Below are 12,451 nucleotides of genomic sequence, written 5' to 3' on the forward strand. Positions count from 1 at the left end.
TCTTGTTTCCGGCGTCCTGGCTGCCACACTTTGTAGGTTACTTCCCCACGGGTTCAACCACCTTATAGGGCCCCTGCCATTGGGCCAAAAGCTTGCTTTCTGCCGTGGGTACCAACACCATCACCCGATCCCCTGGTTGGAACTGTCGGAGTTTTGCCTGGCGATTGTAATGGGTTTGCTGGGCCTCCTGCACCTTTTCCAAATGTTCCCGTACAATAGGGGTGACCCAGGCTATCCGTTCTCGGATCTGCAACACATGGTCAATTATATTTCTTCCCTCATTGGGTTCCTCTTCCCAGATTTCTTTTGCAATATCTAGTATGCCACGGGGGTGGCGTCCGTATAATAATTCAAAGGGGGAAAACCCAGTGGAGGCCTGAGGTACCTCCCGGATTGCAAACATAAGGTAGGGTAGTAGGGTGTCCCAATCCTTCCCGTCTCAGCTTACCACTTTCCTTATCATTGCCTTGAGGGTTCGGTTAAACCTTTCTACCAGCCCATCGGACTGAAGTTCTCAGGGTATGTATATGGAGCAGCGTACAGAGTTCCTTCATTAGCTTCAACATAAATGGGGTACCTTGGTCTGTTAATATCTCCTTTGGTAGCCCCACTCGGGCAAAGATCTCCACCAACTCTTTAGCTATCGTTTTAGAGGCCGTGTTCCGCAGGGGGACGGCTTCTGGGTAGCGAGTAGCATAATCCAGAACGACAAGTATATACTGGTGGCCCCGGGCTGTCTTCTCCAGGGGTCCCACTAGATCCATGGCTATTCGCTTGAAGGGGACCTCTATGATGGGAAGGGGTCCTAAAGGTGCCCTTAAGTGGGGACGGGGACTGTGCAGCTGACACTCCGGGCAGCACGCACAGTACCTCCGCACTTCTTCATGTACTCCGGGCCAGAAGAATCGTTGCAGGACCGTGCCAGGGTCTTCTCTACCCCCAAATGCCCTCCAAAAAGATGACTATGGGCCAGACTTAATACAGAATTCTGGTGTTTTTGAGGTACTAGGATCTGCTGTACCTTCTGCCCCTTTACTGGTGCAACCCGGTATAAGAGACTCTTCTTCATTATGAAGTAGGGTCCTGGTCCCTCGGTTTTCCCTTCCACGGGGTCCCCATCTATTTCAGTCACCTCCTTCCTAATGTTGTTGTACCTTGGGTCTTCAGCCTGGTCCGGTCCAAAATTTCCTCTCCTGGGGCTAATCTGCCCAAGATCTAGGGGGCCAGTTTCTGTTGCCTCTACTGGCTCAGAGGCGTTAGGGTGTGGGTCAGACTCGGATGCTTCTCCCTCCTGGGTGGCCTCCTTTTCAGCTGCTCGGGTCCACCTACCTACAAGAGCGACCCTCTGGCTTTGGGCCAGTACTCAGATTCCCAAGGCCTTAGCTGCCCTTCTTTCCCTTTTCGTCTTTCTACGTTGTCTGGGAGTGGAGAACAAATTTGGGGATATTTCAGAGAAGGTTGGGGGTTGACAGTCTACTGTGGATGCCTCACTACTTTCAGGGCTTCCCCCTTTCTCCAATTCTCCTACCTGGAATAAGTCTCCAAACCCTGGGAAGTCTCTCCCTATGAGCACTGGGTATGGGAGTTTAGGGACTACACCTGCTGCTACCTCAGTAGTGTTCCCCTGAATCTCGATTTTTACTGGGACGGTGGGGTAGTAACCAACTGTCCCATGGACGCATGTTATCCACGTACGCTTAGCCCACAGCAGCTGACTACGCTTCACGAGCTTCCCCAAGACAAGCGTGATAGCACTCCCTGAATCAACTAGTGCTGTGGTCTCTACCCCATTTAGATTCACTGGGGCATACATATTTGGGGTTAGTGAGACCCCCACAAGGTGGCTTAGGGAGCATGGGTCTGCCCAGTTCCCCAGGTTACACTGCATAGGCTCCTCGGCATTGGGACACTGTGCAGCTATGTGTCCCCACTCCCTGCAGGCGTAACATCTGTATGGAGCCCTAGGCGTTCCCCGGTCTCTTGGTTTGGGTAGTCTAACATCACAATCCTCTTCCCCCTCAGTGCTCCGACCCTTTGTGGCTTCTGGTGGGCCTCCAGCCCCTCTCTTTTTCCAACTGGGTTATCCTGGTGGCCCAGTCACCCGAGCTCTAGGGCTTGGTGCTGCTAGTTTAACCCGGGGTGCTTCTTCCTTAACTGGTCGGGTCAGCTCTGTAAGGGCCTTACCTGGTTTACCAGTTCCCGCAACATAGCCCCGTCTTGAGCAGCCTGGTCCATCAGCAGGCAATTAGTCTCTTGCTGCAGCCGCACTGCCTCCTGTTGGGCGGCTGCCTGGATACGAGTAGCCTCCTGCTGGGCACCCGTGGCTTGTATCAGTGCCTGCACTACCTCCTCCATTGTGGTGAAAAAAATAAAAATAGACCCTCTTCCCTTTTTTTTTTTTCTTCCTTCCAAACACCCTCCTTCTTCCGCCACGCTGTGGACACCAGATCCCACTTCCGACACCAGTTGTGACAAAGTTCCTGCTCTACCTTGGTGGGTCTTGTGCTTATTGGTGGATTTGCTCGCCTTGGAGCTTCATGGCAGCCCTCAGCTTGGCCATTTTTCTGAACCCACAGTCCAGGTCAACTCCTCCTGTGTCTGACTAGGAGTTGGGAGGATTTGGGGGGAACCCGGGCCCACCCTCTACTCCGGGTTCCAGCCCAGGGCCCTGTGGAATGCAGCTGTCTAGAGTGCCTCCTGGAACAGCTGTGCGACAGCTACAACTCCCTGGGCTACTTCCCTATGGCCTCCTCCCAACATCTTCTTTATCCTCACCATAGGACCTTCCTTCTGGTGTCTGATAATGCTTGTACACCTCAGTCCTCCAACAGTATGCGTTTTCACTCTCAGCTCCTAGTGCCTTTTGCTCCCAGCTCCTCACACACACACCACAAACTGAAGTGAGCTCCTTTTTAAAACCCAGGTGCCCTGATTAGCCTGCCTTAATTGATTCTAGCAGCTTCTTGATTGGCTACAGGTGTTCTAATCAGCCTGTCTTAATTGTCTCCAGAAGGTTCCTGATTGTTCTGGAACCTTCCCTGTTACCTTACCCAGGGAAAAGGGACCTACTTAGCCTGGGGCTAATATATCTGCCTTCTATTATTCTCCTATAGCCATCTGGCCCGACCCTGTCACAGTGTACATAAAAGATGAAAATCAAACATCTGGTAGCAGGGTGTGGAGGCAAGCAATTGGGGGGTGGGGGGAGTGGAAGGAGAGCTTCCCTGCAAAAATCCTGCCACCCACATCTTCCAGAATGTTGGCAGCCGCTAAGACAATCATCTGCACAAGCACCCCGGGCAGGCAGGAGTGAGCCGTGTGGAAGGAAGGAGGCCTGTCTGATTGGCTGACAGCTAAACTCATCTATCGTTTCATTTGTAGGAAAGTTCCCTATAAGCAAACGTCCCCAAAACTTGCTCAGTGTGGCTGGGTCTGAACGTTCCCATGCTAAACAGCTTGTCTCATCAGGAGACAACTGTGCAATGTCCATTCTTTGGTAATAATGCTTCATGGCATTTTGGAGTCCGGTGGCCACCGTCTTGCTGCAAAGTGATGTTGTGCGTGACATGGAGCAGCCCTAATGTCAGAGAATCAAAACCAGTTTCCATCTGGTTGTGATCCTACTGGCTCAGCAATCCAAAAAATAGCTTTCATGTTTAAAAGCTAAATCCTTGTGAAATATTTAACACAGGCCTGCACTTATACCACCTTAACTTGTTATTGTGTTTGGTCCCCCCAAGCTAAGCAGGGTTAGGGTTGGTGAACATTTGGATGGGAGACCGCATAGGACTAGCTGTTGTAGGAGTTGATATTAATTTAGTAAGTGGCAGTTTTCTCTCTGACTCATTACTGAACCGGTTCCCTAGGGTAGTTTTAGCTGTGCTGTCCTTAAGGAAGTGCGTCTTGCATATGAGAGGATGAGCTGTAAAGCCACGGTTCTGCCAACCGATTTTGGTTATGAAAGATCCTGTGATGCTCTTTGTGAGAGTTAGGGGGCATTCGGCTGATGGTGGTTCTTAACACTAGAGGTTTTGCCCAAGATCAGCACCACATTGTGCTAGGCATGGTATCTGCAGATATCAGAGACAGGGCCTGTTCCCAAGAGTTTGCAATCTAAGTAGACAGAAAGGCAGTATTAGGATCCCTATTTTTCAGATGGGAACTGCAGCAGAGTGATTAAGGCCCAGATCCTCAAAGGTATTTAGGCTCCATTGAAATAAATGGAAGTTAGGAGTCCAAATACTTTTGTGGATCTGGGCCTAAGTGACCTGCCCAAGAGCACGCAGGAAGTCACTGGCAGAGCTGTTAATAGAACCCCGCTCTGGAGTCCTTGTCCAATGCCTTAATCACAACAGTGATTCTGTTCTGTTCTGGCCAAATTCAAACTCAGCTCATTGCAGTTTGTATCCTAAAATCACCCTTGTGACTTCAGTTGGACATGTGATTCTTCATTCTTTGCCTGAGCTGTTGGCTGGCGTTGCTGTGCACCGTTAAGTATCTGCTGTGTTCCACCCCAGAAGCAGTTGGGGATGGGATAGTTATTGCTGTTTCTAATTTATAAAGATCTTCAAACATCCTCCGATTTGAAGCTACATGTAAGGTCATTCACATTACAGTTAATTGTCTAGTTATAAACCATTGTCAAAGCCAGTTGGAATCTGGTTAATACTTTCTGCTACTGGGCTTCCTACTCACTGCCAGTCATCCCCTGACATACACCGATCATGTCAACTTCACCAAGATGGCTGCAGCCACTCGCAGGCTCTTTGACACCCTGATTGCAATTAAACACTTTATTGTCAAATACATTTTACTGTTTATTCCTGATGACAAGCCCTTTGCAGGAAATCATGTGAACTCTCAGACTTCTCTATACCAAGCAACATAGGTGGAGGGCTCCTTTAAGAAGCAAAAAACCCTTACTTCTCCTTCTTGTATTATTTATTTGGTAAGTAGTATTTTGTGCCGCTTCTTTCCTTTTTCGAATGCTTTCATCCCATTCTATTGCCTCCACCACAAAGTGCCCCATTCCAAATAACAACAATATCTAATGAATTAGGCCATTAATGGGCTAGAACATTTTTAATTGCTTTCCCCCCCCACACACACTGCCATCCCCACGGCCAGAATCACCACTCCAGGGCTTACGAGTGAGAAAGGTTCTCTTTAAGAATTTGCATTGTTCCAAAGGAAGCACATTTTCCCCAACTCCTAATGAATATTGCAAATTCCAAGGGCTAGGAGAGATAAACACTGCCAGGCCAGATCACTCTCTGTAGAAACACTTTGTCACTAGCTGTTCTCATCATGTGCTTTTTAAAAGCCTGATAAATTCTAACTCATGATTATGGACAGCTAATGTCTTCAAAGCCCGCAACAACAGAGTCTTTGGTTTCAGGTCATAGAAATGCCACTGTCACTGTAATGTCTGAACGTCCCAAACACGTTGTCAATGGGGATGTAAAAATGCCCTGAGTCAACAGAAAGGAAGACAAAGGAAGAGGGGTCAGTGAGATGCTTTGCCCTGAAAAACTCAGTGGCTGGCAGAGACACTTCTGGTTTCACTTGAGTTCAGTTTCTGTTCGCTGAAATCAGAAAGTTTACAAAGGAGATCTCAGGCACTTGATCATCAGAAACTTAGCATTTAAAAAGCTCATGGGATCTATAAATGTCTCATCTGATTTAACCCCTTCCCTCCTCCTTTCTTTTTAAAGGGGGAGGCCTTTTGGATACCCCTCATTTTCCCCTCTGGACCTGCCCACTCTAGGTTTCATGGTATGCTAACCCGTCCTTCCCATCTTCCTAGGCGGGACACCAAGAGCAGCAACAGTGTTCCCAAGTCACCAGAAGAGGTTGCTAGAGATCAGTGTTGTGAGGTTCTGCTTTCTTCCACTCTGAGGCTGAACATACCACTGCCAGAGATTGCGCCCTCCTTGCTGGGTATCAGGGTTGAAGAGAGTGGCCTGAATTTGGAACCAATGTGTGTAAGCATAATTTTTTTTTTTAAAGAGCCAATGTAATTTAAAAGAAAAGTCGATTTGAGGGGGTTTGTTAGTTTGTATATTTTTAATTCTCTATTGGTCATTAGAGCCTGTAAAATGTAGACAAGAGTAATTTGGGGCAAGCAGAGAGGGATCCCACCTGGCTTCTCAGTGTGGGTGGGAGCGGGGTTAGTATTTGATTTATTTGTACAGTACCAGGTATGTCTGTCGCATTGTAAACAGAATAAAAGTGATGGGTCTGCATCACAAGGAGAAGGGCATGTGTGTGCGCATGCGTGTTCACGCTGCACACAAGCCACCACAATGGTTACTGTTGTGGAGGGGGTTCCTCTCTGTGCACGGTGGCACTCAGATAGTAAGGTGATGGGCACCAAGATAAGAATTGGGGTCCCAATCCTACAAGTCGTTCTGCATAGGCACAAAGTCCATCTGCACAGTCACTTGCAAGATCAGGGCCCTAGGTATACATGATTAGATTACATGGAGGGGAATACACAAATAAATACGGAGGATGAGCAGCACCTTACAAATGCTTGTAATGATAATAATTAATGATGAAGCAGCTAAAATTAGGAGAACAGTTTCCCTCTACATCAGCACAAATTTAAGGAAGACCAAAATGAGCTTAAGAGACTGTATGAGTCCCTTTAAATAAATCTCCAGCTGATTTTTTGGTCTGTTTTAGCTGAGCTAAATAATAATATCTCAATATCCAGTGACTGTATGTTCCCCCAAGAGAATGCACGTGGTGGAGAGAGAAGAAAAGAGCCTACTGTATCTTCCTTAAAGGTTAGGATGTACATTAATAAAATCTTCATAACAATGGTGTCCTACAGTCTCATATAATGAAGAACTTGCTGATTAGGAAGAAACCCAATTATATTGTCTCTGAAAGAATTATTTTGTGAGGAAGCATTTTTAAATGTCAAAAGGGATTTAAATGGGGTCCTGAGCCATGTTTCCTGCCTTGGTTAAAGGGGAAAGGCTGCGCTTGTCTCAGTAAGCCCAGCGGGCTGCTTTCACGGGGCAGAGGCAGGTATAATAAATACCCTGTGAAAGGGTTGGTCAGAAAGTGGTATTTCTGTCCACGGGGAAATTCAGACATGTCAACATTCCTCTTTGTTCCAAACAGAACAAAATGCTAACATTTCTCATAAAATGAAAATTCTGAAAAATTTCAATTTGGAACAATTGAAAAGTTTTGTTTCAATAATGTCAAATCATTTCATTTTGATGAGGTAAAAACCTTTCGTGGCAATGTCTAAATATTATTATATAATATTAAATATAACATAGAATTATAATATTATCTAGTTAATATATAATACCTAGACAAGGACAATATTTTATTAATTAATTACAATTACAATTGTAATAATTAATTACAATTAATATTTAATATAATAGTAAACATGAAATTAATCAGATCAATAAAGTGGAAATGAAATATTTTTACCTTATCAGAACAAAATGAGAAAGTATACATTTCATATTGACATTTTCCCTATCAGAAATTTTGTCAGAATGAACATATTCCCGTGAAATGTTTTGGTCTTGACAAAACTTCATTTTCTGATGAAAAACTTCTGTAAAAAAAAAAAAAAAAAAAGGAAAGTGAACAGCTCTAATCTGTGATGTGTGTTTGAAATTAACAAAGATTGTATTTTCATAGAGGGCATCTGTGCTGGCAGTGGCCATTTTACTGAGATGTGGCTCATTGTTTCTTTGTGTAGCCCTTTCTGTTTGTCTGCATCCACCTGTTGTGTCTTGTCTCATCTTAGATTGTAAACTCCTTGGGGCAGAGGCCATCTCTTTGTTCTGTGTTTGTACAGTACCTAGCATAATTGGTCCTGGTCTGTGACTGAGGCTCGTAGTTGGTACGGCAATGCAAAGAATAAATAATGATAAAAGTGACATTATATGTGACATCAGAGACTGGAGGCTCATGAGAGTTGAACCTCTGAATGTTTGCAGGCTCTGGATGCTTCAGAGAGGAAACCAAAAGATGGGATGTTTGCTGAAGCACAGCTGAACCTCTTGAGCCTTGGGAATATCTCCAGAACAGGCTCTGTCACCACACATAAATTTGTTCTTCAACCCCAGGAGAAACCGAGCCAAACAGCGGCTCAGGGTAACATTTAAAACTAACAGACAGGACTATTGAAGTGCAATTTTGTGAAGCTCAGAACGCATTCAGGATCCATCTTAAGCTCTGGATGCAGGGTCGGATCAATCCTTATTTTATCCCAGCTGTTCCTCCCATCCTTAGTGTAAACGTGTCTCCATCCAGCTGGGATTCTGGCTGAACATCACAAGAAGAACTCTTAATGTTTAAGTAACGACTTTCCATGTTTACGCAGTAACTTTTTTCCTCTGTTTGCCAAGCCTCTATTGCAGCTTGCAGGGAGGCTGCTTTCAGATCTCAGATACACAAGGCCCCCACTGTGCACTGCTGGAGTCATGCATGTTGTTTCTTCACATCATCAAGATGGCCGCTACCACCAGCCTCCAAAACTCCAAGCCTGGCGGTTCTTAGATGTTGGTTTTCTGATTCATTGCAGTTTTTCTGCTGAGAAAACAGGAGCTTCCAACATGGAAAGGAGACCAGAAACAAGGCCATCTCCCCTTCCTTTAGTCTGTGTGTACATTTTACCTCGGTGCCGCAGACTGAGATCATGTCAGCAAACTACAACGTGAACTCTGAGGCCATTTGTTCCATGTAAATGGCTGTTAATGTTTGCAAGGATCCGTTTCCCTGCTGGGAGAAGCACAGCCCTTGAGTGTAATGAAGAGAGACGGGGAAGAAATTAAAGCATCAGGGAAATGTAGCGATAATAAGCAGGGTTACAAAAGTATGTTACAGCAATGGTGTCAGTATAGGCTTTCATTAGCAGGGGAAAGGTAAGCAGGGTCAGGCAGGCAGAGAGAGAAGGCAGGTCAGGGCTATAACTATATAAGAACAAAAAGAAAAGGAGTACTTGTGGCACCTTAGAGACTAACAAATTTATTTGAGCATCAGCTTTCGTGAGCATCTGATGAAGTGAGTTGTAGTATTCCTTTTCTTTTTGCGAATACAGACTAACACGGCTGCTACTCTGAAACCTATATAAGAACAGATTCCCCCTTTCCCAGCATCCTGAGTAGTTTTCTATTATTTATTTTGCGGTAGCAGCCAACGATTCTAATCAGGATCAGAGCTCCATTGTGCTGGGCATTGCACAAGCACATAGGAAAACATGATTCCTGCCTCGAACACACCAGATCTGTGATCACAGTGGCACAGGCAGACCCTTGTGCCCTCACAGACCCCCTTTAAAGTCAGTGGGGCTCCATATGAGCGGAGAGATCCACACCAGTTTGACCAGGCAGGATGGCAGGATCATGGTCTAAAGAGACCAGTAAAGGAAGGGAGAGCGAGCAGGATACAACAGACAAGCAAAGTGCTCAGTGTGAATACAGACTCACGGCTGGTTATTTAGTTGTGTGTGTATACAATTCTTTATTATTCCTTTGCCTAATTGTATCTATATACTTTGTGTGTATATAAAGAACATTTTTCTGCATTGTTTATAATTAACACTAGCATTTTCCTTTTGCCCTTTGGGTTTTCTACATTTTAATTTATAATTTTTTCAATTATTTTTGGCATTTGCCATTTTCTTTTTTTATGCCTAGTTTGTCTCTTGCCTTTTCAGTTTTGTAAAAAAAAAAACCTAAAAATTTAATCCTCGTTTCTTTTTAGCATTTAACCCTTGCCATTTCCTGTTGATTTTATATATATCATGGTAGTCTTGCCTATCTATATTTTAAACACTCTGGTTTTGGGGATTCACTACCAGGCAAATGGAGAACAGGTGACTTGTTTTAAAATCCTAGGAGTACTTTGTTTCCTTCTTATATTTAATTAACTCTTTTAGTTTTGAAACAGTTGATACAATTGCTAAAATTACGATATGAAGTACAATGATTATAAATAGGGCTGTCGATTAATTGCAGTTAACTGTGATTAAAAAATGAATCGCAATTAATTGCACTGTTAAACAATTGAATACCGATTGAAATTTATTACATATTTTTGGATGTTTTTCAGCATTTTAAAATATACTGATTCCTTTTACAACACAGAACACAAAGTATATAGTGCTCACTTTATATTATTATACTCATGCTTCAGCCACCATTCCAGAGGACATGCTTCCATGCTGATGATGCTCGTTAAAAAAATAATGTGTTAATTAAATTTGTGACTGAACTCCTTGGGGGAGAATTGTATGTCTCCTGTTCTGTTTTATCTGCATTCTGCCATATATTTCATGTTATAGCATTCTTGGATGATGACCCAGCACATTTGTTTTAAGAACAATTTCACAGCAGATTTGACAAAACGCAAAGAATATGTGAGATTTCTAAGGATAGCTACAGCCCTCAACCCGAAGTTTAAGAATTTGAAGTTCCTTCCAAAATCTGAGAGAGATGAGGTGTGGAGCATGCTTTCAGAAGTCTTAAAAGAGCAACACTCTGATGTGGAAACTACAGAATCCGAACCACCAAAAATCAACCTTCTGCTGGTGACATCTGACTCAGATGATGAAAATGAACATGTGTTGGTCCGCTCTGCTTTGGATCATTACTGGGCAGAATGCATGTATTCTGGAATGGTGGCTGAAGCATGAAAGGACATATGAATCTTTAGCACATCTGGCACTTAAATATCTTGTGATGCTGGCTACAACAGTGCCATGAGAACGCCTGTTCTCACTTTCAAGTGACATTGTAAACAACACATGGGCAGCATTATCCCCTGCAAATTGTAACCAAACTTGTTTGTCTGAGTGATTGGCTGAAGTAGGACTGAGTAGACTTGTAGGTTCTAAAGTTTTACATTGTTTTATTTTGAATGCAGTGATTTTTTGTACATAATTCTACATTTGTAAGTTCAACTTTCATTATAAAGAGATTGCACTACAGTACTTGTGTGAGGTGAATTGAAATATACTATTTCTTTTGTTTTTTACAGTGCAAATATTTGTAATAAAAATATATAAAGGGAGCACTATACGCTTTGTATTCTGTGTTGTAATTGAAATCAATATATTTGAAAATGTAGATAACATCCAAAAATATTTAAATAAATGGTATTCTATTATTGCTTAACAGTGTGATTAATTGCAATTAATTTTTTTAATCGCTTGACAGCCCTAATCATAAACAAAGCTGGATTCCATGCAACAGGGAGCTTGTGTCTTTTTAGGTCAAGCAGCACAGCACAAAACTGATATCTCTGACGTCATTACACAAAGTAAAACTATTTCCCCATGTTTATTTTCTCCCCCACCACTGTTCTTCACATAGAATATCAAGGTTGGAAGGGACCTCAGGAGGTCATCTAGTCCAACCCCCTGCTCAAAGCAGGACCAATCCCCAATTTTTGCCCTGATCCCTAAATGGCCCCCTCAAGGGTTGAACTCACAACCCTGGGTTTAGCAGGTCAATGCTCAAACCACATGTTCTTGTCAACTGCTGGAAATCACCCACCTTGATTATCACTACAAAAGGTTTCCGTCCCCCGCTCTCCTGCTGGTAATAGCTCACCTTACCTGATCACTCTCGTTACAGTGCGTATGGTAACACCCATTGTTTCATGTTCTCTGTGTATACAAATCTCCCCACTGTATTTTCCACTGAATGCATCCGCTGAAGTGAGCTGTAGCTCACGAAAGTTTATGCTCAAATAAATTTGTGAGTCTCTAAGGTGCCACAAGTACTCCTTTTCTTTTTGCGGATACAGACTAACACAGCTGCTACTCTGAAACATCTCTGAGCAGGTTAGCAAGGAGAAGAGAGGACAGAAAGGGTGGGTGAAGAAAACTTGTTTAAGTGTGTTGGGGAGTTCAGAGGACAGGGTTGATCAGTGAGTGGATTTAAATTTTTTTAATACCATCCAACCCCCTCCAGGGAAAAAAATAGATTACCCTGTGGCAAATGTGGTTTGGTTTTAACAACAGATACTCATAGAAATATTTGGATATTGCCTGCCACGGTGAGAGTAGTTACCATTAACCCAGTATATCCTTGGCCATCTGGAGCACCCTGAGAAAGACGATGTGCTCCACTGGATTTGAGGGGTGTCCCCTGTTTCAGTGATGGAGACTTCCTTACATTGCTAGAAGAGAATCCCCCTTCCCCTTCCTGTATTTGTCTCAGGAGAGCCCTGTGTGCAATGTGCTCCTTACAAGTGGCTGACAAAATTTAATCAGAGAGGGTTTTTTGATGAAAAAATGGCTTTTCAAATTATATGGATATTTTTGGTTGAAACTTTCTGATTTTTCTACGGAAAGATTCTAACAACAAATAATTTCAGCTCTAATTGAGTGGAATCAAAACAAAAAAAAAACGTTTTTTTCCTTTAAAGGAAAAACAGAGAGAGAAGAGAGGAAAATAAAACTATA

General features: G+C 43.6%; 1 long non-coding RNA gene across 1 annotated transcript in view; it reads left to right on the forward strand.

Moving 5' to 3' along the window:
* Positions 1–6,741, forward strand: part of LOC141993588 (uncharacterized) — a 31,548-nt gene extending 24,807 nt beyond the window's left edge. Inside the window, exons 3-4 of the long non-coding RNA XR_012640895.1 lie at positions 5,807–5,984; positions 6,719–6,741. This is a non-coding gene — a long non-coding RNA (uncharacterized LOC141993588). The remainder of the gene's footprint in view (positions 1–5,806; positions 5,985–6,718) is intronic.
* The last annotated feature ends 5,710 nt before the right edge of the window (positions 6,742–12,451 follow it).

This window comes from Natator depressus, chromosome 9 (genome assembly GCF_965152275.1).
Source record: "Natator depressus isolate rNatDep1 chromosome 9, rNatDep2.hap1, whole genome shotgun sequence".
Lineage (NCBI taxonomy): Eukaryota > Metazoa > Chordata > Testudines > Cheloniidae > Natator > Natator depressus.